This window comes from Rattus rattus, chromosome 4 (genome assembly GCF_011064425.1).
Source record: "Rattus rattus isolate New Zealand chromosome 4, Rrattus_CSIRO_v1, whole genome shotgun sequence".
Lineage (NCBI taxonomy): Eukaryota > Metazoa > Chordata > Mammalia > Rodentia > Muridae > Rattus > Rattus rattus.
In genome coordinates, this window is record NC_046157.1 from 106889060 (window position 1) to 106915662 (window position 26603).

Genomic DNA, 26603 nt, shown 5'->3' on the forward strand with positions numbered 1-26603 from the left:
AAGAGAAAATTCAGATGCAGATAGTCAATTAAAATGTACATAAAGAAACAATGTGGAGATACAGAGAGAATAGGCACTTTTAAAGCCACAGATGCCTCTGAACTGACATCTTAATAATTTAGTCATAGATATTCCTTGATCTTGCATATCTAGCCTACAGAGCTCTAAGCTAATAAATTGTCTTAAGCTAACCAATTAGTAGTGTAGGATCCCTCATGATCTAGCTTGAAGGTGAATGAATTCAACAGATGAGGAAAGTGTCAGGAAATGAGGAAGGAAGGTATGTATGCTCAGCACACAGATGTCCTTGGTTTTGCTGAGTATGCCATGGGCTTTCTGGACCCTGAAATCAAAGCTGGATATCCTGGCAGATGGCTTCACCCTCTAGGCTTATGACTATCCTCCCTTTAAGTTGTTAGATGCAAAGTTGGCATCAGAGTGACTGATGAGGTTAATGATGTAAATGGGAACAAGCGTAGTTCCCATTTACATATGAATTCTGAATCTTCTCTCTCATAATTGTTAAAAGTTCTGCCGAGAAGATGAGTTTGCAGTGGTCATGGTGCAGAATGCTTAGATGCTTTCATTTAACAGTACCAACAATTATGTCTGTTCTACTTTTTGCATTCTCTTTTCTAGACATATTCATGTAGACTACCTTAATGCAAGAGCTATTGCCTCAGTGTCCCAGATTTTCATCCAAGAGGAAAAAAGCTTCCAGGAGATCAAGGTGCAATGGATGACACACATCCATATAAAGAGAAATATTACAACGATTTTCAATTAGGATCAAAATAAAAAACAATAAGCACTAAGCAAAATTTACATCAATTTGATACGGATCCATTTTGTTTTTACTGTTGGCTCTGAGTAGATTACTATACTGATTATGAACAATTACCTATAGATAGATAGATAGATAGATAGATAGATAGATAGATAGATAGATGACCTATATTAAATAAATAATTATAACCTTGTCAAAATGTATACAATATTAAATTGCATGTTTTAAAGTTGGTTTATTTATCATTTACTTTTACTTGTCCCATCTCAGCTCTAACCTACAGAACTGGTATGTTATAATTAAAAAGTGAAAAATTATTTCATTTTGACAAAACAGAGGAACTTCTGATATGGTTGAAGAACAGAAATTACTGTTTTAAAAATAAGTACATTGTACATGCAGAATGCAGAGTAATTTGAAATCAATCACTTATTTTTGTAACAATTGGAACAAAGAATTCAGAATAGTATTGACAATGTAACTATTGACATTACATAATTTCCTTGAAAGTTGTTAAAAATAATATAAGTACTAAATGTGTAGGGGGTCAGAGAGTGGGTAACTAGGTTGGAATTTCTGGAAAACCTCTAAAGTAGAAGCAAAAAAGAAATGAATCATTTAATCGATTTACAAAAAGCAGAAAATATTTCTCTCTAACAAAATGTCTACATATTTTGTTAATCTTTGTCTTAACCACTGTCAACTGTCAATAAAAATATGTCAATGACTAATGGACCTTACTTCTACTTGAACAAAAATAAAGCGAAGAAAAAATCCAATTCAGCTACATTCTGCAATTATATCCATCGGACCATCAAAATGTCAATCTGAAACAAAATACCTTTTTATTCCCAAGACACATTGTATACATTGAAATACAAAAATTAGGTGCAGTGAAACGTTAACATGTGTTCTTTGGGAAAAGAGAATTTTTAAGGTGCTATCTTCATAAGAACAAAAACTGAACTGAGAACGAAGCATTAGAAACTTGTACCTTCATTTAAATAATTGTTGAGCCCTAGGTCCTGCTAAGACTGAACCCCCAGTGAACTAGATTGTTGTGGGGAGGGCGGCAAGGGGGGGAGGATGGGGAGGGGAACACCCATAAAGAAGGGGAGGAGGGAGGGGGATGTTTGCCCGGAAACCGGGAAAGGGAATAACACTCGAAATGTATATAAGAAATACTCAAGTTAATAAAAAAATAATAATAATTGTTTTGAGCCTAAGACTGGGCAGAGGCTCATAGCTGCCTGGATCATGTGACAGAGAAGACTGCTCAGCTCAGGGTGGCGAGGAAGCAGACATGGCAGACCGAAGAATGGCAAAAGCAAACTAGAGTTTCCCGTGTCTCCCAGATGTCACCATCAACTAGGACCAGGCTTTGAAAATGTGATCTTGTATATATTTGATATTCAAACTGTACATTGGTAAAAATCATTTCAAACACTTTGAAACAGTCAAGGAGAGCATTGGTAGCTTGTCCACCAAATACCACTGGAAGACAGCCAGTGTCAATCTGGGCTCATGATTAATCACCTTTATAAAGTTGTAACAAAGCAAGGAACTGTCTTTTTAAATTAATGAATAGGAAATAAAACCTGTTCCATGCATTTTTAAAATATAACTTTGGGTTTTGATCCTTGAAAATGCCGCACTATTTAATAGATTGCTTCTAACAGCATGGTCATGACAAATATTTGGGGAAGTGAACTTCTTGTACAAATCTTAAGTATTACTATTTTGCTCTTTGTTGTTGATAATCACACATAATACATATTTTATTTTTGTCTCCTAAGAAAAGAAAGAAAGAAACTTGTACTTTTAGATTAATCCCACCTCAAGGTGCCTGAGAAGTTGGCCGTAGCTTTCTTTTAAAATCCATTTTAAAGGAGAACTAAACAATGTATACTAAAATTTAACATGCTACCTATAATTTTCAGTGGGGAGTTTGTACCATTTTCCACGGTATAAAATAACTGATGCGAATGCCCAAAAGTCGGTGCTACCATCATCCAGTATGAAAACAGCCTTTCTACTCGTAGGTCCATTACTAAGAGTTCCTTGTAAGTTTGCTTTCCCCCAAGTTGAGGAATTAATTATTATTGTATGAAAATTAAAGACTAGAATATCTAGCTCATGTTCTGCCAAGAGATGACCTGGATATTAGGAAATTTAGGAATATTTTGGGTCATATCAGAAGCAGAATGGTACAAAGCATCTATGTGCACATATATTTATAGAGAGCTACCATATTCAAGTATTTCACATGTATCCATGTATCCATTGTTGTGCAGGAAAATCAAAGATCCATATATTCAGAAAGCATATTTTCGGAAAGCTTATAGAAACAAGGTAAAGCTAAATATTAATAAAGTCATAAAGTAGAATAGGTATGTCTGTCTTCCTGACATATAGTCTTAGATGACAAGAAGTGACAGATTAACTGTAAAAATTCAGCGAGAGTGAGTGAGCCACCCCAAATACCTTAAAAGAGGCTCAATACCACATAGAAAAAAGGGCAATGTGTAACAAATACAGGCTCTCACTGTTTATGCATATTTTGAAATTTGCCCAAGAGGCTACTTTGTGCTCTCATTTAACTTGAGAGGAACTTATATAAAATGTCTTGGTGCTAAATTTTGAGTACTTGAATAATTACTTTACATTCTTGACTGCTCGACTTATGGATGCCTCTCTAGCTTGCCTCATTTTCCTCATTTTCCATTGCCAACGGGTGCACTGAGCTGATATTAATACATTGGAGAGCAGCTGCAGCTAGATTATAATTTAATGTTCCACATCTTAAAGAGACTAAAATCATCCTCTTGAAAGAAGTAAACAAGTTAATACCAGTTACCTTTTGGAGAGCCATTGTATGGTTTATGGAAGAGTAAACAAAAGTAAACAAATATTAGGAGTTTATTTTACTTATCTAGATTAACTTAGAATTCTGAAGATAATATTTGAGTAATACTGTTTTAAACTTTTGATAATATTTCTGGTTTAATTGACTATATTCCACTCCCTGACACTCAAAAGCTCATGGCCATATCATAACACAAAAATGTATTTAGTCCAATATCAAAAGTAGTCCCATAGTCTTTAATATTTTCAAGAATATTTAAAAATTCAAATCTCTCCTAAAATTCAAGACACACTTTTAGTTATAAACACTTGTAAAATTTTAAAAAGTGCATACTTCCAAGATTCGACAGTATGGGATAGACAAAAATATATTCAAAAATTGAGTAAGGAGGGTACAATGAGAAAATTCTGAATCAAACCCAAGCAGAATAAGAAGCAAACTCTGAATGTCCATATTGTGTCCTTTAGTTCAAAAAGGTTTAGATGGCTCAGCTCTTCCAGCTTTGGCGTCTGTGTCTAACACATGCATCTCTCTTTGACTCTTCTCATTACCAATATCCAGTTGTGCCAATCACAACATCTCAATGGCTCCCTTGCAGCCCAGGCTTCACATTCTCAGCTTCATGCAAAGGTGTTTTGCAGCCTCCATCTCTCTCAGGACCTCTATACAGGGATCCTCCTTGCTCTCACTATTTGACACCAGTTTCTTCCTGACACCTTAGAAGAAGAATACAGAACCTCTTTATTCTTGTGTTTGTGTATACCTTTAAGGCCATCAGGCCAGCACCAGTTGGATGACCTTGCCAAGGCCAGCTGTCTGCTTTTAATGAACCCTGACTCAATGGAATCACACTAGCAACACTCCTTGTGTTCTTTGTTTTCTAGGAGCAGATAGAAAACATTTAAATCATGTTTAAGTTGGAATCTTATCTATGAAATGGGTCTTGGTCTGAGAGAAACTTTTCCTTTTCTCTAATGCGAAAGAAACCTTTCCTTGAAGGAACTAATAGCTTTAACAAGTATAGTCTCTCTTAGCACACATGTCTAGGATGTACTGTTAAGCTTTCTAGTGTCAAGTTTCTTCCCTACTCTACCCTTTCTATTTCTTACCTCCCTCTTTTACATGACGGTTACTAGTGACCACACCAAAGATTTAGAATCATGCTGTCTTGTAACTTCCTCTACCAAAGATATTAGTAGACATTTTTTGTGATTTAAGCTCAAGAAAGTTCTTAGGACAAGGGCCGAAGGAAGTTAGAATTTTAGACAATTATCAAAGGAAGACAACTAGCTCAATTGTTTTAATGCTCTCTGAAACCTTACAAGCTAGACTTCTATTATCACATGGCTCTCAGTCACAAAACTGAGTCTTACATCCAGTCTTAAGAGTCTTCCAATCTTCAGGATGCTGCTAGGATAGACAAGAGCATTCAAGTATTTTCTAATCCAAAGTTCCAAAAGCTTCCATGATTCAAACAACAAAATAAAGAATCAAACACATGTTAACTTCCTCACAGTAATAACCCACTCTCTATTACCAACTTAATGTAACTAGTTACGTTTCTGTTACTTGATACAATAAAATGACCATAGTAATTTGTATAAGAAAGAATTTATTTGACTTACAGTTACAGAGAGATACAAGTTCATCATAGATGGGGTACAGGGCAGCAAGCAGGAAGAATGGAGACAAAATCAGGACACTGAGAGATCACACATTTTGCCACTAGCTCAAAGGTCCGCCCCAGTGACAGATTTCCTCCAGCAAAGCTACAGTCTTAAACCTTCCCAAAGAGTGCCATGGACTGGGGACCAATTGATCTAATGTCTGAGCCTATGGGAAACATTACTTATTTAATGTTTATTAATAATATGTCCCCCACATATTACTAGTGTAAAATTGTGATTTTTTTCTGTTTATATCAACCATTCTTCAAAAAGAGTCAAGTATATTTTGTACTGCAGCCTATCTCGAAAAGGAGGGTACTGGAAGCAGAAAGTATAGTTAGACAAGCATGACTGCCCAGCTACGGCTCAAAGCACTCCCATGAAGAACTTCAGAACTTCTTCAACAGTTTTCAGTTCGCTCACATAAACTCACAGAATGCTGTGCTTGTGCGTGATGGGGACTGTTTGCTGGAGTCTCTCCCCAGGTTGATGCTCCTCGATCATTGTTGGCTGTCCTGTGGCTTTCTCTGTTGTGACCTTGCAGGTTGCTTTAATCCTGAAAGCCTCATTGATCACTGCTTGTCACTGGAAATGAATATATTAAGGCTGCACCCACAGACTCAGTAGCAAAAGAAAAAAAAAAATCAGCAGGCATTGAGATGTAAATTCCTAGGTCACCCTGTCAGATGTATTTGTTTTTAAGAGAACAAATCATTAATGACTAATTATCATGCTCCTGTGAAGAAACACAGTGCTAATGAATTTGCTCAATTTTCAAGCAAGAAAAGAATCTAGCTCTTTGTTAGAGGAAGCTTACGCTTTCACAAGGTTTCAACAATACTGACTGAAACAGTGTGAACGCATTGTTTAAAATGGTTGTCATATGTAATTGGACAAATTATAATAAATTAGGGATAGAGATTTTCAAATTGTCTAAAACAGTTACTAATCCTAGGAAAACAGTTAAGCAGAGCTGGAGGAGGCTTCCATTTTGGGAACTATGAGAGAGTCTGTAATGAAAAATTGTTGGTAGGGAAATTAGGGAAAGTTTAGAATGGAAGGACTCTAATCTCTATTTATCAGTCTTAAAGATATTGTTCTTAAACTCTTACTGCTTGTCTGTCAAGGCAAAAATCTGACACCTGAAGCCTAACTATATCACTCTTCATACTCCTAAAACAACTTCTCTACTACAGTACACCTCTTTATATAAATCCAGACAAGGGCCCATCTCTCTCTTACTGCAGGACCATTCCTCAAAAAGCAAAAGCAAACTTTAAAAACTCCCCAGTGGAAACACAGCCTCAGTACATAACCTCTTATTCTGATGTGATTCCTTGTGGGAGCCAAACTCCTTGAACAGTTCTCCTATGTGGCATTTAAGTTTCATGACGCTGCAGCTCAATGCAATGGTTTACATGTGTCAATGAACTCTGGTTCGTGCTACTAGCGGGTAGCCGGCTTCATCTTTAGAAAAAGGTATTTCTTCTGAAAAACTCACAAATTTTTCATCATATAATGCAAGGGCCACAGTATATGAAATCTACGTTGAGAAAGCCAAACCAATAGATATTTCTCAATCATTGTAATCAACATTTTCCTCTGTAAAGGACTCTTGCTTCTTCTCCTCCTATTCCTCTTCCTCTTTCTCTTCTTTCATGGGGATGGAATGTTTTATACATTTTAAAAAGTGTCAGCTTTTCCTTAACTTTCTTTCTCAATGATAACTTTGTTTCTTCTTGGACCTGTTCTGATGTTCTTTCACATGTCTCACAAATGATTTGAACATTACACATACTAAATCCAATCCCCTTGCCCTGCCTTTTAAATTTGCTCTCATCTTAGTGCACCTTACAGCCACAGTAGTTTTCCCAAACAACACAAGCAGAATATCCTGAGTCACTTTGGTTTGGACCTATCGTTTTATTGTTTATCTTTAAGGTCTTTCAGAAGTTTTGTCCCAAATTTACTCTGCTATCTGCCCATTTCTAGCACTTTTCTCTAAAAGGACTCCAAACAGGTCTCCTACATTTTTCATCACTATATGAAATTTTTCTCCTGGCTGCTTCTATATATTACTCCCACTTGGCCAGTGAGTTTATTTAAAGCATATTATAACAAGTCATGTCTCTGAAGGTTCTTTGTAGTAACATGTCCCTGAGAATAAATTCCCAGATTACTTTCCAGGGAAATCTGCTTTACTGGGATCCTATCTGCTTTTCTACATTAACAAGCACAAAAATATTTATCTGTCTTCTGGTTCCACTTATTATATAAATTTTATTTTTGAACAGAAACATATAACCTATCTGATTCTTTCAACCTCAAATAACCTCCTCCTCCTCCTCCTCCTCCTCCTCCTCCTCCTCCTCCTCCTCCTCCTCCTCCTCCTCCTTCTCCTCTTCCTCCTCCTCGGCAGTATTTTGGTCTTTCCCTAGTCTAAAGATCTACATAGTCACAAGATCTACACATAGGCTTTCTCATTTCTCAAGCATTTTTGGTAGAAGTCACTTCTTTAGGTTGAAATTTCTAAAGAATATTGTCTCCATATATTTTTCTTCTAGGATATTATCTCAATCACGCAAAAACTTACCCTATATTTGTTCATTTATTCACTATTTTCCATGTTTTAACTGGATAGTAATTCAGGAATTCAGGTATTTGTGTGCCTGATTTTGTGTTGAATATAACAGTGCATATCACTAGAATATAAGCAGTTTATTAAAAATAAAAGACATATGTGTAACCCAGGCTAGCATCAAATTCATGAATCTCCTGCCTAGGCCTCGTTCAGCAAATCGTACCGTGTATGCCACCACAAGAGGCATCCCTGAGATCTCTCAGACACTGGACCACCAACTAGGCAGCATACACCAGCTAATTTAGGTCCCCCAACACATATATAACAGAGGACTGCCAAGTCTAGGTTCATCCAGAGAAGATACACCTAACCCTCAAGAGACTGGAGGCCCCAGGAAGAAGGGAGGTCTGATGGGGGGAGGGAGAATTCTCATGGAGATGGGGGCAGGGAGGGAGAGATATTGGATGTAGAACAGTCAAAGGGTGGACCAGGAGGGAGATAAAATCTGTAGTGTAATAAAAATTAAATAAATTAAAAAAAATAAGGCATATACTGAAAAGCAAAGAAAACATTTGATTTTGTGACTCAGGGAAAGCCTGTGTCCTTAGATTAAACAGGTAATAGTAAAGTAAAGCAGTAATATATTAAGAAAGTATAGAAGTCAAATTCTAGTTGGGTAAAAATCTCTGGAATTCCAATACATTTAATCTCAAGGTTTTTAATCTAAGGATAAATGGTATTTTATGTTCATTACAAGCAGAATATTATGATAAATAGTAGAAATTTAATAAAATATTGATATCAGTAACTTGAATGTATGTAATTTTTCAAATTATCTTCAAATATTCCCAATGTTTAAACTTTTAAGCAGATGCTTGTATAATTTAGAAGGAATAAAACCTGCATGCATATGTAATTATGTTGTAATCTAACAGAACTGACCTAAGTGAATTACCACTATTATGGTTATTTTACATAGAAAAAAATCACTAAATAGAATTATACTTTATTTTATAATACTTTCGATTTGAAACATAGGCAAATTATCAAAAATCTATCTTGTTAAAGTACAAAATTTTATTGAATTGGTGATAAATTTGGACTTCTACATAAGAGAGATACAAACTGGGAATCTAAGTACTGAAGTAAGCATTTTCTCCCATAAAATCAGCACATGTGGTTCAAATAGATCCCCTTTTAAAGACATAAAACTCCTCTCTTGGTGCTACCACAGAACCTTGAGAATAATAGAAAGTGTTAGAAAATATGGCGTCCAGCATTACTTCCAGAGACATAGACATATGTTTTAGAAGCAGAACACTTGCATAGTAAGTTCCAAAATACAGATTTAATCATGAGCACTGAAAAACATAAACTTATTTAGCTAATTTTATATCTCTGTGAATTTGAAATGGATATTGACTTCTATAACTAGGGAATGAATTATTTAATATTTTGAATATAATGGTCACATCTTGATATGTACACCATAATGATAATTTGTGTGAAATGAAAGTGATTATCCAATTTGATTGACTTTATTTTCAATCATCCTTTATACCAATAAATTTTCATTGGTGAAGATAACATTATACAACTAACGACCGCATATTTCAAGAATGAGAACTTTTTTCTCTGTTTTTAGGATTTAATAAACCACCTTACCAAAGCAATGAATAAATGTTTATGAAAAATTCGAGTGCATGAATGGAAAATATTACAGAACCAATATTTGACACTGTCAAACAAAATATATTTAAAAGTAGAAATAAAAACTCCCTGTATTCTAAAGCCATTTACTACAATGCAAAGACAATTATGAAGTGATATACAATTTAACTAAATTAATTATTACTATGCATGTTACTTTTCTGAAGAAAAAATATACACTAAAAATGAGGATAATTGCTTTCTCCGATATATGTGTGAGGTGACAGGATCATTAATCCGCCAGTAACACAAGGTGAATATAGATATTATGTTCATAGTAATTAACCTCTTGCTTTATCACTGTAAAAACAATTAACAAATCAATTAATGATCACCAAAGTGATGATAACCATTATGTGATATTGCTTCTATGCCTTAAATACTTAAAAAATCACAAGCAATAGAGAAATCATATATAATGGTATTTTGCTCTCAATAAATTGAGCTTCCAATCCAAAAACCCAAGCATTCCTCCCTGGAACTTTCAAGTCCTCCAATTTACCCACTAATCTAAAGCCAGAGGGTTCTCCTTAGCAGAAAAACAGTATGATTCCCCCTCCACTGCCCTTACTACTTGATACCAGAGTAAAGATAGTTTTCATACTGAGGAAATGTTATGCAATTAACATACCAGATTCCCGCCAGTGTTGTCACAATGCACCATATATCCACCCAATAAAATAAAAGTATAGTAACAGTCCCAAAGCCATGAAGATAACACATTTCAGACAGCGCACAATTTACCTTTCAGTGTGCATACCATTTTTTCCTCTCTTTTGGAAAGTTCTGCTTATCTAGTTCCTTAGCACTGAACAATGTCTTACCCAAATCCCCAGCTTCTACTTTCTACAACTAAATAGAGAATTTAATATAGAGCATCTTCTGTGATTCACAAAATGTAATATATTTGAGTGGATCTTCTGGTGAAGTTCTGAATCAAAGGCACTGAGTGAGTTATTAGGGGGAAATGTAAGTGTGCCAACTAGTCTTGTGACAACTTTATACAAATACCAGGGTTATCTGAAAGAAGGAATCCTCGATTGACAAAACTCCTTCATAATGTCTGACTGTAAGGCATTTTCTTAATTAGTGATTGATGGGAGAGGCCCCAGCCTTTTGTGTAAAGTCCGATCCCTGGGCTGGTGTCCTAGATTCTATAAGAAAGCAAGCTGTAAGCAACTCTCAGCCATGGCCTCTGCCTCAGCTTCTGCCTCCAAGTTTCTGACCTGTTCGAGTGCCTGTCCTGACTTCCTCTGATGATGAGCAGCAATATGGAAGTGTAAGCGAAATAAACCCTTTCCTCCTTACCTTGCATTTTTGGCCATGGTGTTTTAGCAACAGAAAAGCTAGGACAGTAATCTTGAACCATGTCAAAGTAACAACTCCAGAAAATAAAAAGTTAAGTGAAAATATTGTAAGAATCATGGCTCCAATATGAATGCTTTGATTTGAATAGCCAACTTGTTATAGGAAATAGACTAATTTTATGGTGTTAAAACTTTGTATATTTTATTAATTATGAGGCAACTAAATTACTGAAGAATACTTTTTTTACTGAAATTCACTGGTTTTAATTATCTGGAAATCCCACTACCCTGTGGATTTATTCCAACAATAACAGCATGTATCTTAGCAGCTTGTTTTGATAGAGTACATACGTGTTAACTTTTCTTAGTATTAGGTAAGCATAATATGCCAATTATACACATTTCTGGAAACAAGACACAAATCCCAACAATGCTATTAACTGTTAGAGAGTATTTTTATCCCTGATCAATTCGGACCTTTAACTCCCTTGCCAGTTAAATCCAGATAATAACTGTGCTCACTACTAAAGGCCACTGTGTGTACTACATTATTTGTTACATGGTCATTACTTGTAGATAGAACTCAATAAGATTTTGTAATTATCTCCGTAACTGACCCCTCTACAATTTCCAACACGTGTATTCAGCATTAGGTCAGACTTCTAATTGCAATCCTACTGTCCCTAAGGAGACAAGAGAATAAGATTACATAGACATGGCAGTGTGGCCTTGCAAAGCTGGAGTTGGACTTAACAGAACTCTTTGACTGACTACTATAATTGTTGATTGCTGCTCAATTTATCTGTATCATATACTCAGCCTTTAGGAAATATAGAGGATTAAAACGCTAGTGCTCATACAACCAGTTAGCAATCACTTTATAATATCAGCTAATGCCCTATTACAACAAATACTAATTTAACTAATTTTAACCCCCTCCCCCACCTATTTTAACCAGGAGTCTCTACATGCTGTTAGGGAGATTTAGACATCTGCGCCATATGCCTGGGTAAGACTTTAAATTTTTCAGTGTGATCGACTACAAATGTCACAAGGAAGGTCAATAATGAAATCCAGAAATAAACGGAGTTCAAGTACATCTGCGTTAAATGACAAAGATTAAGTTTATACAAATCTTTGCTGATTAAATGACTGAATAAATGAGTGGTAGATGTGTGGATAAATGAACTAATCAAGATGAAAATAAGCCCAGAGAAAAAGAGAGGCTAGCTTACAGAGACCTCTTGCTGATACTCATCTGTGTACACGACAATGAGAACTGATTTCAAGCAATTCAGAAGCTAAATGGTTTATTGTTGCTCTTGCTAATGTGCTATGATTTCAAGTCCTATAGATCAGAGTCCAGAGACTACAGACTTGATAGCATCATGATGAGAATTGCTTCAAGCACTGGAATTTTATGCCCAAGTGTAGTTTCTTACACCCTTTTTATTATGAATGTAGAAAAGTAGATTTGACTTTGAAAGTACTTGCAGAGGGAACGATCACACAGGAAAAAACACAAATTCTAGGAACCGAGCCAGGCTCTGATTTCCTCTGTCCCTGGAGTGTTTTATTTAAGGAAACCATTGATTTCTGCCACTACACTGAAGAAACTCCTGTGCAAAGGTGGCCAAGAAATCTGCCTCCAATTCCAGATTTTAGGACCCTTTCCAATGGAAGATTGCCACATGAGAAGCTTGGCTGGAAGTAGCCTTTTATACTTTAAGCTCAGTTTTTGTGTAAGAAGTTGAAAAGGAAAGAAAACTCTGTGATATTTTCCAAGAAGCTCAGAAACTTTGCTTAATTTTCATATTTAGAAGGAAAAGCACTTCCATAATCAAATGAAGGTTTTCCAAAGAACTGTCAACGGCTTACCGTTCGCCTGCGGCTTACTGTAGGGCATTTTTTTATGAGCTACAACAGTACAATTAAAAGTATCTAGCGTTATGCCTTGTGATTTGAGGAAAGCTGAAAAATCATTAGTGATTCTTATTAATGAGCAAACATTTAAAAATAGCCAAAAAAGAAAACCACTGTTTGCTGTAATGAAGGTTCTGAGCCCTCCCAGGGAAACGAAGCATTCTTCTGGAACATGCCTGGACACAGCACTGTGTTTTCAAAACTGGCTTTGGACTCATAGATGAACCACCAGAGAACCATGTGACCCAATAGTGAGTGCTAGACGTTCTTGTCAAGTGCATGTAATTCTGTATCAGGTAAGAGAAAAAGTAAAATGCTAATGATATATATTCTTAATAAAATTGGTAAGGTATGAGGCTGGAGAGATGGCTTAGATGTTAAGAGTCGTCAAACGCTCCTGTAGGAAGACAGAAGTCAGATCCCAGTACCTACACATAGTGGCTGACAACTGTCACTAACTCAGGTTCCAGGAGATGCACCACCGTTCTGTATGCCTTAGGTAACTTCTCATATAAGCTCAGACGTAAGCATAGATACCTAATAAAAATATAAATGGGAACTTCATACTGTGACAGAGAAATTGCAAAGATGCTCTTCATTGAGCCTCCGGTTATTTCAGGGTAATCATGTAAAGCACAGCTAAAAAAAGGGAGAAGCAATATGACCTTGTGATCTTAGCTCTCTGTAAGAGGATGCATAAGCTCTTTGTCTGCCCTTTCAATAAATTTTCCTCTAATGTCACTTACAAACTCGTTGTGCAGCTTGCATCAATGTGATAAAATCAGTAACAAGGGCTGCTACCAGACATAAAAGATACTGCAATCTATTTACAGTCACAGATTCAGAAAGCTGTTTTTTTTCCCAGATGTGATTCTACTATTCCAATACAAGCTATTCCATTTTTGCTGGTTCCTCATGTTTTGTATTTTTATTGTATCTTTAGATTGGAATTTTGATATTTACATTATTTTGAATCATGCATATGTGTGCTTCCACTTATGAGGCTGTGAACATGCCTGCAAATGCCCACAGTGGACAAAAGATTCAGACGACCTGGAGGTGAGAAAACAGGCAGGTGTGAACTTCACAAGCTGGATGCTGAGAATTGATCTCAGATTGTTTGCAAGAGGAGCCTTGGTCTTTACTGCTAAGTCATCTCTCTGGCCTTCCATTATACTTTTAAATGAAATGTGGTCAGTAATGTGTCTTGAAAACTAAATTGGAAAATAAAGATACCTCTGTTGAGTATAACTTTATTTGATTGCAATTCCTATTTAAACCTCAAAAAACTTACAACTGTACATACAATATTATATTTATAAATGTCATATGTATACTATCACTTTGGGTACTGATTTTAAATGTATTGTTAATATCTTTACGAGACGAGTAATGACTTCCTTATCCTATGTGAACTTCAACTGTCCAACCTGAGACTTCTGAAAATTAAGTAAACATTTACAAAGCAGTAAACTTTACAATGATGCACGGGGACATCATATAGTCAAACCATGACAATTATACTCTACTTATAGGATTTTTATGATTAATGCTCTGATAATTCCAGATAATACCTCCCTCCCCTAGCTTCTCCCCAATCTTCACTAACTCTACACCCAATCCCAATTTGTGTCTTCGGAATTTTTTAGGAGCTCATAAAGTATAATTTGTGCTTTCTATACACACTTGGATTTGTGGGAAAACGGTGTATAATACAGTCAAACACCAAACTCTTAAAGAAAACTGATATGACCTCTTCCAGCAATTATCAGTTACTCACAGCTCCTTACTGATGGACTGTCCACTTCCATTCTACGTGCAAGGATTTTTGTGCCTGGCTTGAGTTTATGAAGGTCACAACCTAACTTCTGCATATTTAGATAGACACTTGTTCCACTGCGTATCAATAAAATATCATTCTTCTGTAGTCGTATAGCAATTTGGCTCTGACATGATTTCTTCCCTGTCTTCCATAATAAGCCTTGACCCCTGGGGAAGAGGCAGGCCGAGAGTGATAAATATCTCATTTACAGCTGTGCATTCATCACTCTCTTGTTCTATTCACGATGAATGGTAGTAAGTCTCTGTGTTACTCTACTGTAGAAAATGTTTCTATGCTAGAATAGAGAGGGGCACTAATCCACAGATATAAGTCACTATGGTTGTTTGATCCTATGTTCACTTAGCAAAGTATGAGAAGTAAATTCTCCTCAAGGACTTATGACCTGCCTAGACATAGGTTCTTGGTCCTAATAATAGTGAAGCATATGAATTTAACCTTGTGACCCAGGCCTTAAAACCAGAAAGATGATGATTACTCCCATAACATCAAGGCCTCTAATGCACAAGTCAGAATATCATGCCAGGCCAGTCGTTCTGATAGCTTGCAGGGTTCAAAGTCTATGACTGATGTTAATGTTTCTCTTCTGGTACTGCACAGAGCACTTTCCAGCACTAGTAAAGCTAGCCAATAGGAATGAAGTTGCTAAAGCAGTGTGAGCTTGATTTTCTCATATTTTCTGACCAAAATATATGGCAACTTCAGCAATAGGGTCTTACCATCATGTTCTGTACTGTAACTGAGAGCTTGGCAATAGTCTGCATTGTATGAGAGAAAACAAGGTCTCACAGGCCTACAAAATCAAAAGAGACATTTCACTCCTGGCACTTGGTTTTAATTTACAAGACCATGGTGACTAGTGTTGGTGTGATCACTTTGTTATGGGGAAATCTATCTACACTCATTTCACATATGTGTATAGTTATATTTTCAGGAAACTTCTACAGTAGTAGGCTTTCGTATAATTTTTTTCAAAGTGTATTTAGAGTATGCTATTCTCATTATGTGTGCTCCTTTAACTTATCTTCCCATCTCTTACCCCATTTCACTTTTCCTGACCCCATTATTTCCCTTTCTCCATTGATATAACTGTGTTCTATCTCCTCTCCCTTTAATACCCATCCCTCTAGAGCCATTGCTAATTTTCTGACTGATTTCTGACTGAAACATATCTAAAGATTCATGAAGGATTGCCACAAAATGAGAGAAAACACACACTTTTTGTTTTGTCATCCTTGGTCATATTATTCAGAATGATTGTTAGTGAACCTATCTGTTTATTTTTGGCTTTTATAATTTCATTTTTCTTGATAGCTGAATACTCTCCCATTATATAAATGTGTCATTTTTTTTTGTTTATTCATTAGTTGGTAGACATCATGACTATTGTGTTTCCTAACTATTCTTTATGGAGCAACAGTGAACATGGAAGAATATGTTTCTCTAAAATATAATGTTGGGTAATTTTAGTATATGTCTGAATAGTATATATGAGTTATGGTACATCTATTTCTGTTTTATTTAGGAATTTGCACCCTAAGGTTTTATCATAACTGCACCAATTTGCACTCCCACCACTAGTGAATAAGTATTTTTCTCCTTCTTCCACATGCACATAGGCATTTAAATGTCTCTTTGAGAAAATCTACCCTTCCTTCATGATAAAGAGTTATAGAGAACTTAGAAGCAAAACGGGTATATCTGAGTATAATCAAACCATATACAACTCCTCACAGTTCTACCTTACTAAATAAGAAAAGGTAAAGCATTTCTTTTAAAATCAGAAGCAGGATAGGAGTTTCCATTTCTGCCCTTCTTGAACCATACAGCATCTAAAGACTTAGTGAAAACAACATCAATGTCTGTTACTATAAGATTGATGCTGGTGATGCTATGGAAACTCCAACAGTATTAGGTTTTGTGGAAAAAGAAGTAAAAGAAGGAGAAATGTCTACTATCAAAAAATCAAGAACACAATGACAAACACAGTAAAGTGAGATACTTGATATGAGGTAGAAACTAAAATTATCAAGACTGTGTATGCAGGAGAGATGGAATATTTCAAGAACCTATAACATTTGAGGTATGTTGAAATTGATGAGTAACATGGGCAATGAGAAGTAGCATGGTCCACAGACATTCAGAGATGTTTCCTTGATGCTAAGAAATTTTTCTAGACATAGATTGGGTTGTCTACCTTTGATTCTCAGTGCAGAAGTTGTGTTACACTTTAGTAGGAAGGAAGAAATTGGAGTGGGCACGGAAAGTATACTAAACTACTTTGCTCTGAAATGTAATTTTGTTCCTGGGGTGTTTGGACAGGCTGAGTAATCAAAGTGCAAAATAGAAAAGATTAGTTACAACAAACATATAGCAAACAAAATATCACTGTATGACATGGTGCGAGCCACTGCACTAGTACTTATAATTAACAAAACTTATCTTCTATGTTGGAGATGTGAAATAATCTTTTATGGAGTTGCAGGGCAGGTGTCTCCAGTAGAAAATTGTTTGTCAATTATGGTTCCTGGCACCTGGAATATGCCTTAACATCATGTAGAGGCAAATTCATCTAATTTTACTGGGCATCTGTTTCAAGAAAAAGGACTGGGAAACTAGGAAACATAGTATAAGTAACTGTGGCAGTCTCCTTGAGAAAATTAAACCCAGCTCTGATTGGAATAGCAATGTATATCCAGGGGCTAACTCTATGACTGACAACTTCTTTGTGTTCTTTCAAAAGCAGAGTTTGCCCTGACTTTTTCCCGAACTAAAGTCTTAACTTTGATAATTTTTTTGATAATCGGTTATTATAAAAACATATGTATATTATAATATGCATTGCAGAAGTATTCCCATGTACATTAGAGTTGTACTTTTCCCTATCTCTATTTGGTATACTTCGCATGTTCTTTGATTGGCGGTTCAAACTCTGAGAGCCCCAAGGATCCAGGTTAGTTAACTCTGTTGGTCTTCCTGTAGAGTTCCTATCACCTTCACACCACCCACCTCCTCCACAATCCCTCCTCTTATTCTTCCCTAAGAGTTTCCAAGTTCCATCTATCTATTGTTTGGCTATGAGAGTCTCACCTCTCTGCACGAGTCCACTGCTGGGTGGAGGCTCTCAGAGGACAACCATGCTAGACTCCTGTCTGCAAGTATAATAGAGTATCATTAAAAGTGTCAGAGATTAGTGCTTGCCCATGGGATGAGTATAGCTTGGTCTTCATGAGGGTACTGAACAACTAGAGCAGAGATTATCCCAAAAGCTGTTGCCTGAATGTGAGATACGTTCTTATAGTTGGGCTGACTTGTCTGACCTCAGTGAGAAAGGATGTGCCTAGCCTTGAAGACTTGATTTGCCAGGATATGGAGTGATATCCAGGGTGCCCCCACCCACTCAAAGGAGAAGGGAAGGGGGTAGTGAAAGGATTGTGGGAGTGGGTGACTAGGAGTGGGTGACTAGGAAAGGGTTAGTGAACAGAATAAAAAGTAAATAAATCAAAAATACTATACTTTGTAACTTGTAAAAATAATTTTATTTTATGAAGACTTAGAACCACACATGTTTTTTAAAAGCTAATTTAGATTATGTTTTATATTTAAATCTAACATGAAAGTGAACATTACTACCCAAATGGAAACTAAGTATTTATTATCTAACATTTCTCACTCAACATTAACTTTATACACACTGTTCTAAAATTTAGATAGTACTAAAATTTCAAATAAATTTTGCCTTCAATCTTAGGAATATATAGACAAGTGAAAAAACTATAATAAATGTATCAGAGTGACTCTATTAGTCTACCTTGTATTACTATATAGATAAAAAACCATAACTACTAACTTATAAGGATGAAAGTTTTATCCACCACAATTCTTTGGAGGTCCAAAATGATCAGGCACCATTGATTCTGCTATATAGAAACAACAGAATGCTATTTTAACTCACAAATGCTTCCAGGTTATATTCTTCCTTATACCTTCCTTATCTTAATAATACAGTCCTAGAAAACCATAGAAGTCTAGTGTTCTTAAGCCTCAAACTACATTAAAATTGAGCTTACTCCCCAAACAAATAAACATCTTTTATCTTTTTTTCTTCCAAATAGATCTTCACTAAGAGTACTTGCACAAAAAACCAATTATTACCAACATTGATAATTCAGATTAAACGAAACACTCATAAAGTCTCTTTACTTAAGACATATCTACATTATGTTATAAGACTACCTAACAAGCATCTTGTTTATCTCAGATTTATTTAAATTTCAGTGTAAGTTAATACAATGTAAGGGCCTTTATCAGTTACCTCAGTTTTTTTTCCAAGAGGATGTCCTGACACCCCTACAACCCTCCAAACCCCACCAGACTTCCCCATTCCCTGGGGCCTCAAGTTTCTCAAGGGTTAGGTATATCTTCTCTCTCTGAGGCCAGAACAGGCAGTTTTCTTCTGTGTATAAATCAAGGGCCTTGGACCAGCTAGTGTATGCTGCCTGGTTGATGGCTCAGTATCTCAGTGATCTCAGGGGTCCAGATGAGCTCGGACTGATGGTCTTCCTATGAAGTCACCCTCCTCCTTAACTTCTGCCCTTTCCCTAATTCAACTCTAATTCTAATTCCCTAATTCAAGCCAGGGACTACTGGCTTCTGTCCATTGGTTGGGAGTAAGTATCTACTTTTGTCTCAGTCAGCTGATTGTTGGACCTCTTGGAGGGCAGCCATGCTAGGCTCCAGTAATACATGTCCTTTTGGGTCTCAGACACCTGAGGATAATATTTTTTAGTTCTAATCATTTGCCTGCAAAAGTAGTGATGTTCTCATTTTTAAAATATGTTCCTGGGAACTTTTGTCCAGCCAAAGACATATGAGGAGTTGCCTGTTCTGTTCTCTTCCTATGTCGACATGAAGCTAAGTTCTGAAGTCTGTTCCTTAAAAAAAAATGGGTTCTATTTTGATAGATTATATTTCTGTAAGAAGTGATGTATATATAGTAATTATTTTATGTTTGCAGTGATCACATCTGTAACAAAGAATTTTAATTTTCCTATTATCCGTACCTTCAGATATCTCAGAAACCTGTTTCTTTTTTTTTTTTTTCATCTTTATTAACTTGGGTATTTCTTATTTACATCTCGATTGTTATTCCCTTTCCCGGTTTCCGGGCCAACATCCCCCTAACCCTCCCCCTCCCCTTTTATACGTGTGTTCCCCTCCCCATCCTTCCCCATTACCGTCCTTCCCCCAACAATCACGTTACTGGGGGTTCAGTCTTGGCAGGACCAAGGGCTTCCCCTTCCACTGATGCTCTTACTAGGCTATTCATTGCTACGTATGCAGTTGGAGTCCAGGGTCAGTCCATGTATAGTCTATAGTCTTTGGGTAGTGGCTTAGTCCCTGGAAGCTCTGGTTGGTGGGCATTGTTGTTCATATGGGGTCTCAAGCCCCTTCAAGGTCTTTCAGTCCGTTCTCTGATTCCTTCAATGGGGTCCCGTTTTCAGTTCAGTGGTTTAATGATGGCATTCACCTCTGTATTTGCTGTTCTGGCTGTGTCTCTCAGGAGAGATCTACATCCGGTTCCTGTCAGCCTGCACTTCTTTGCTTCATCCATCTTATCTAGTTTGGTGGCTGTATATGTATGGGCCACATGTGGGGCAGGCTCTGAATGGGTGTTCCTTTGCCTATGTTCTAAACTTTGCCTCTTTATTCCCTCCCAAGGGTATTCTTGTTCCCCTTTTAAAGAAGGAGTGAAGCATTCGCATCTTGGTCATCCTTCTTGAGAGAAACCTGTTTCTTTTATTTCCTCTCACAAAGGACGAATTTATTCAACATTCTCTCCCTCTCACAGTAGGACTAGTGCATATCACAAAGGCTTTATCAAAGAAGCAACCTCAGCATTTATTATACCACCTTTATCTTGGCATTCACTTTATCATTATGCTCAAACCTGACCTTTGGTTTTGAAATTATTAGATTTCAAGATATATTACACACTGGCCCTATAAATGTTAACATAGAAAAGCCACATATAAACACTTCTCTACTCTACCTAAAAGTAATTAATGACAGACTGATCTCTCATTTTATTCTCAAGCAAGCATCTTTGGTCACTTTCCAAGTGATGGGATTCACCTATTTTGGAGACTAAGGCATAGTTTAATTTCATGACATTCCCTTATTTTATTCATTTGCATTGTGTGATCATATGCCCTACCAATTGTGACTATACAATATTACATTAATTCAAATAGGGAGTAATAAGAAAACATTTTCTTTAACTCATTGTACTGGTCAGTCTTTGCCAACTTTTCCAAGTTCAATCCGAATTAGAGACACCCAAGAAAAATAATTTCAAAGTATTATCTCCATAAAACTGGCCTGTGAGCATGTCTGTGGGGTCATTTTTATGATTACTGGTTGAAAGTGGGATGGGGCAATACACTGTGTGTAGTGACATTCCTGAGAAGAAGAATCTGGGTTGTATAAGAAACCAAACTGTGCGGGCTATGGAGAACAAGTGAGTAAGCAGCACCCTTCTGTGATTTCTCCTTCAAGCTCCTGCCTTGAGTCCTTGCCTGGACTTCTCTTGATGAGAGACAACAACCTCTAAGCCAAATTAACCTTTATTTCTCATGTTGCTTTCAGCCCTGCTGTTTATCAAGCAACTGAGAAGCTAACTAGGACACACATTATTTATTCATTTACTCTCCCATGAGACTTTCACAGTCAAATAGATTATATTAAAATAGTATTTCACAGACAAAAAAATGGTGAAATATCTGTGTTATATTTCTTAATGTATATGCATATATAGGCTAATATCAAAATAATATAAATATTTGGAATGGTTTTTAACAAATTCTTTAAAAGAACACACTAAAAATAAGCTCTTGAGAGAATGATTTGCATTTGTGTAAAAGTGAGTGGGGCTTAACATCCTAAATAAAGAAACAACCACTTCATCCTCAGATAATTAGCATGCCAGGATGCTTCCACACCTCCATTTAGCATCTTTAAATGGTATTATCTACTGTTACAACTGGAGAAGTTTTTGTCTAACAGTCAATTTCCACTTCAAGAATGAACCAGGGTTTATGGGTCCAGCTGTATGCAACTAATAAAACAGGAAGCTAAAATTTAATAGATCAACTGTAAATTCCCCTTCAGTTTTATTGTCCAACCTTGGCTTATTGAAATGAGGGCTTTGTGCGATTTCTGAGTCTGAATTGGGTAAAATTGGTACTCTGTATATACAGGAATTGGAGTGATGATAAACTTAATGCCAAGCTGCATTTACAGAAGTAGGTGTTACCAGACAGCTTCTGGCTAATGCCAAGAGGTGTGTAAAAGATCCATTTTCATGAAACCTTGCTTCTTTATGAGTATATTTGGATACATATGTTCTGTATGTATACTTGGGAGAAGATTGTTGTGTTTCTTTTCAATAACTCTAGGTATATTGTCTTTTTTGTTTTTTGGCTTGTTTGGTTGGTTTGATTTGGTTTAGTTTAGGCATGGATATTTTATAGCATTCCACAAGTACAATGTTTAGGAGTAAGTACACAATGGCAGAGATCCATCATCATTAGTCAAACTCTATTATGATTTTCTTCCTCAATATATCAAGTTTCAAAAAATGCTAAGGCTTCAGAGCTTTGGAAATCAAGAAATAAGAAATCCTAGCACAGGAATCCATGACTACCCTAGTAGCTGCTTTGAACAAGTTGCCAGGATTGATCATATATTGAAGTTCGTAAAATACAAAAAAAATTGATAGTTTTCAAAGAATATGATGTAATACATAGCAATGAAAAATTATATCTATCTCAGTGCATTCAGGATACTTCAACAGAAATGCACTGAACTGATTAACTCATGAACAGCCCATGGTTCCCACAATTCTCTAAGGAGAAAGGGAAGTCCAAGATTACAGAACTGGGAGATGTAATGTGTAGTAGAATTTAACCCTGGTTTCTGTATCATCATGTAGAAAAAAGGTTCACTTAAAACAACAAAGACAATAAAAACAACAACAGATTCCCTTGGGCTTTATTTTTTAAATAAGAAAAAGCCCTCATGATTTATGAATTTCATAAAGCTAACACTTACAAGTACCCTCCCATTTGTGTTTTAAATTTGAGACCCAAGTTTTAGAGAAATAATTAATTCAGACAGGATCAGGATATAATATATATATATATTATACCTATAAATATAATAATATTTTAGAAACTGTTAATGGGTTTCATGGAGAACCTATATGAGCATTTAATTACTTTACTGAGGTGAAGTGATATGTACCAACAAATTCCAATGAATGATAGTGACCATAGGTCCTTGAAATATGTTTTTCTATGTATCATTCAATTTTAACTTCACCTTGGTAGTTTTCTAGTTGTTCGTTGTTTGAATTGTTCACATATTTATCTAATGTAGTGTAATTTACAGCCAGTTTTATCAATCTATCATCTTGAAATTTTCATCACAATGCATAGAACCTACACTTAGGACACATACTTCATTACAGGTATCTCAGTTTATCCTACAGAAACAAAAATATTTGTATTTATGATATATAAATTATATAATTACATCAGTCCCATGATTAAAAGCTTGTCTGTTTTATGATCTAGTGTTGAACAGTAAGCTTAAATCAACTTTAAGTGCCAGATTGACACATTGCATACAGGGAATAAAATATGCAGATGTTGACCAAAATCTTCTGTAAATGCTTACTAAGCACAAAGGTATAGTACAGTTTAACTTTAATGATTATTTCTTGACCTGTTGTATGGCATTTGCATTGAAAAGAGTGTTCTGTTGAAGTTCCTCAGTGCTCTAGTATTGGCCCCTATCTGATCCTTTAGATCTGACTTTGACTGTTAAACCTGAGTGCATTGTTGTTTAACTGATACCTTGATTAATATCTAGTGATATTTTTATAATTTTTCTTTTGGACTAAATTCCCTAGCTTGCTTTTGATTTACATTAGTATGGAAAATCTTTGCACACTCTTTCACAATATAATTAGATTTTAATGGTGAAGTCAGTTTCTTCTAAGCAGAAATAGGAAGCATATAGTTTAAAAGGCTGCTTTATATATTGTAATGGTGACCATAGTTTATAGTAATTCATATATATTCCATATAACAGTAAAGAAGAACCTGAAGGCTCCAAATAAAAAACACTCCATAATTAAGCTAATAATCTGGAGTTATGCATGTGTTGAAATACTACATAACTGCTTCAATGAATATGTACAAAGATCATATATTAATGGAAAGATTTATTCTTGACTATTATCTATTTTTCCTTTGGAGAATAGGTTTTATTCATGGAAAACTTTAACTGCTGCAAGATATTTTCATCATATCCACTCTCTTCTACTTGTGTTCTACTTGTGTTCACCCCCATCTATTTTCCCTCACAATTTCATGCCTTCTTTTTGCTTTACCCTTACTAATAACCTTTTGAGTTTAATTGTATGTGTACAGCTGTATGGCCATATGCTGAAGTGTAAGCAATGACACTAATGGAGATGAAGTCCCCCTCCCTCATCAGTCATCAACAAATAATAGCTAATCCAACAGGGTTAGGGCCTCAGAACCTGTAAACTATCATGCTGGAATTTTGAGTGACTTGATACTCCCCAAACTTCATACAAGTAATCACAGCTACCACTAAGGGATACATGTAACAGCCCTGTCCTGTCCAAAATTACCATTTTACAGCTTCATGCTACATTCTGTCTGCCTCCTCTTCTGGCAATTTCCCTAAGCCTTGGATGGTATTGCTAAAGATAACCAAGTCACAGCCAACCTCTCAGAGCTATTTAGCCTTGGCACATTGACCAGTTAGTTATATGTCTCTGTAATACTCACTCCATCCTGTAGAAAGAAGCTTTTCTGGAAAAAACTGGTACATTTTATAAAAGAAAATGACAAAAAAAATGTTGTCAGAGTACAATGATACAAGCCTTTAATCCAAGCACTTATGGTGCAGAGACAGGCAGATCTCCATGAGTTTGAATCCAGCCTGATCTACATAGTGCATTTAAGGATAATCAGAACTCTATAGAAAATCTAAACCTGAATAATAACCTCACCAATTGGCTGTATATAAAATTTATTCAAACAAATCAGTAGCCTTCTTCTACACAAAGGATAAACAGGATGAGAAGGAAATGAGGGAAATGACACCTTTCAAAATAGTCAAAAAGAATATAAATGACTCAGTGTGACTCATACCAAGCAAGGAAAAGATCTGTATGACAAGAACTTCAATTCTCTGAAGAAAGAAATTGAAGATTTTAGAACATAGAAAAATCTTCCATGCTCAGGAACTGGGAAGATTAATATACTAAAAAATAGCCATCTTGCCAAAAGCAATCTGCAGATTCAATGCAATCCACATCAAACTCCAACTCACTTTTCATAGAGTTAGAAAGAGCAATTTGACCCAAATCCAATGGGAAAAAGAGCTGATCACCCAGAAGTGTAAACCATCCCGAGACAGCAGAACAGGCAGCCACTTCTGCCCACCTTTGCCTGAATGCCCGGTCCAAGTGCCTTTGGACACAGGAATATAGGAGCAGTCATTTGCCAATACCTATGGTTCTGGTCTGCTCCCAGAACTGAACTGAACTGGTCAAACAGCTCCTTATACCCAAATCCCATGGAAGAGAGAGCTGGACCCTCAGAAGTATAGACACTTCTGAGATATCAGAGGTGACTACCCTCTGCCCACATTCCCAACCCAAGAAGGAAATCACCTAGTGACAGCTGTGCCCCCTGGGTACAAGGACCTAAGAACAGTCAGAGGCAGGTCCCCTATGATTCCTGCCTGCACTGAAACCTGAAAGCCAGTCATCAGGAGTGCCAACAAACCTGAGAGCAGAGCACCCGTTCCCCAGAACGGCTGAAAGAAAACTGGAAAATGGTTCTACAGGACTGAGGACACAGAGGCATACAGGAGGGTTAAGCCATTGTCAGAAACAACAAGACAAGCTAACACCAGAGACAACCTGATGGCAAGAGGCAAGTGCAAGAATCTAAGTAACAGAAACCAAGACTACTTTGCATCATCAGAGCCCAGTTCTCCCTCCAAAGAAATTACTGGATATCCAAACGTTGGAAAAGCAAGACTTAGATTTAAATCACATTTTATGATAATGATGGAAGACTTTAAGACATAAATAACTCCCTTAAAGTAATGCAGAACAACACAAGTAAACAAGTAGAAGCCCTTAAAGAGGAAACACAAAAATCCCTGAAAGAATTACAGGAAAACACTACCAAACAGGTAAAGGAATTGAAGAAAACAGTCCAGAATTTAAAAATGGAAATAGAAACAATGAAGAAAGCACAAAGGGAGACAACCCTGGAGATAGAAAACCTAAGGAAGAGATCAGGAGTCATAGATGCAAGCGTCACCAACAGAATACAAGAGAGAAGAGAGAATCTCAGTGGCGGAAGATACCATAGGAAACATCGACACAACCATCAAAGATAATGTAAAATGCAAAAAGGCTGCAGCCCTAAACATCCAGGAAATCCAGGAAGCAATGACAAGATCAAACCTAAGGATAACAGGTATAGAAAAGAGTCAAGACTCCTAAATTAAAGGGCCAATAAATATATTTTAAAAAAATAGAAGAAAACTTCCCTAACCTAAAGAAAGAGCTGCCCATAAACAGACAAGAAGGCTACAGAACTCCAAATAGATAGGACCAGAAGAGAAATTCCTCCCATCACATAATAGTTAAAAACCAAATGAACAAAACAAAGAAAAAATATTAAAAGCAGTTAGGGAAAAACATCAAGTGACATATAAAGGCAGACCTATCAGAATTACACCACACTTCTCACCAGAGACTATGAAAGCCAGAAGATCCTTGACAGATGTCATACAGACCCTAAG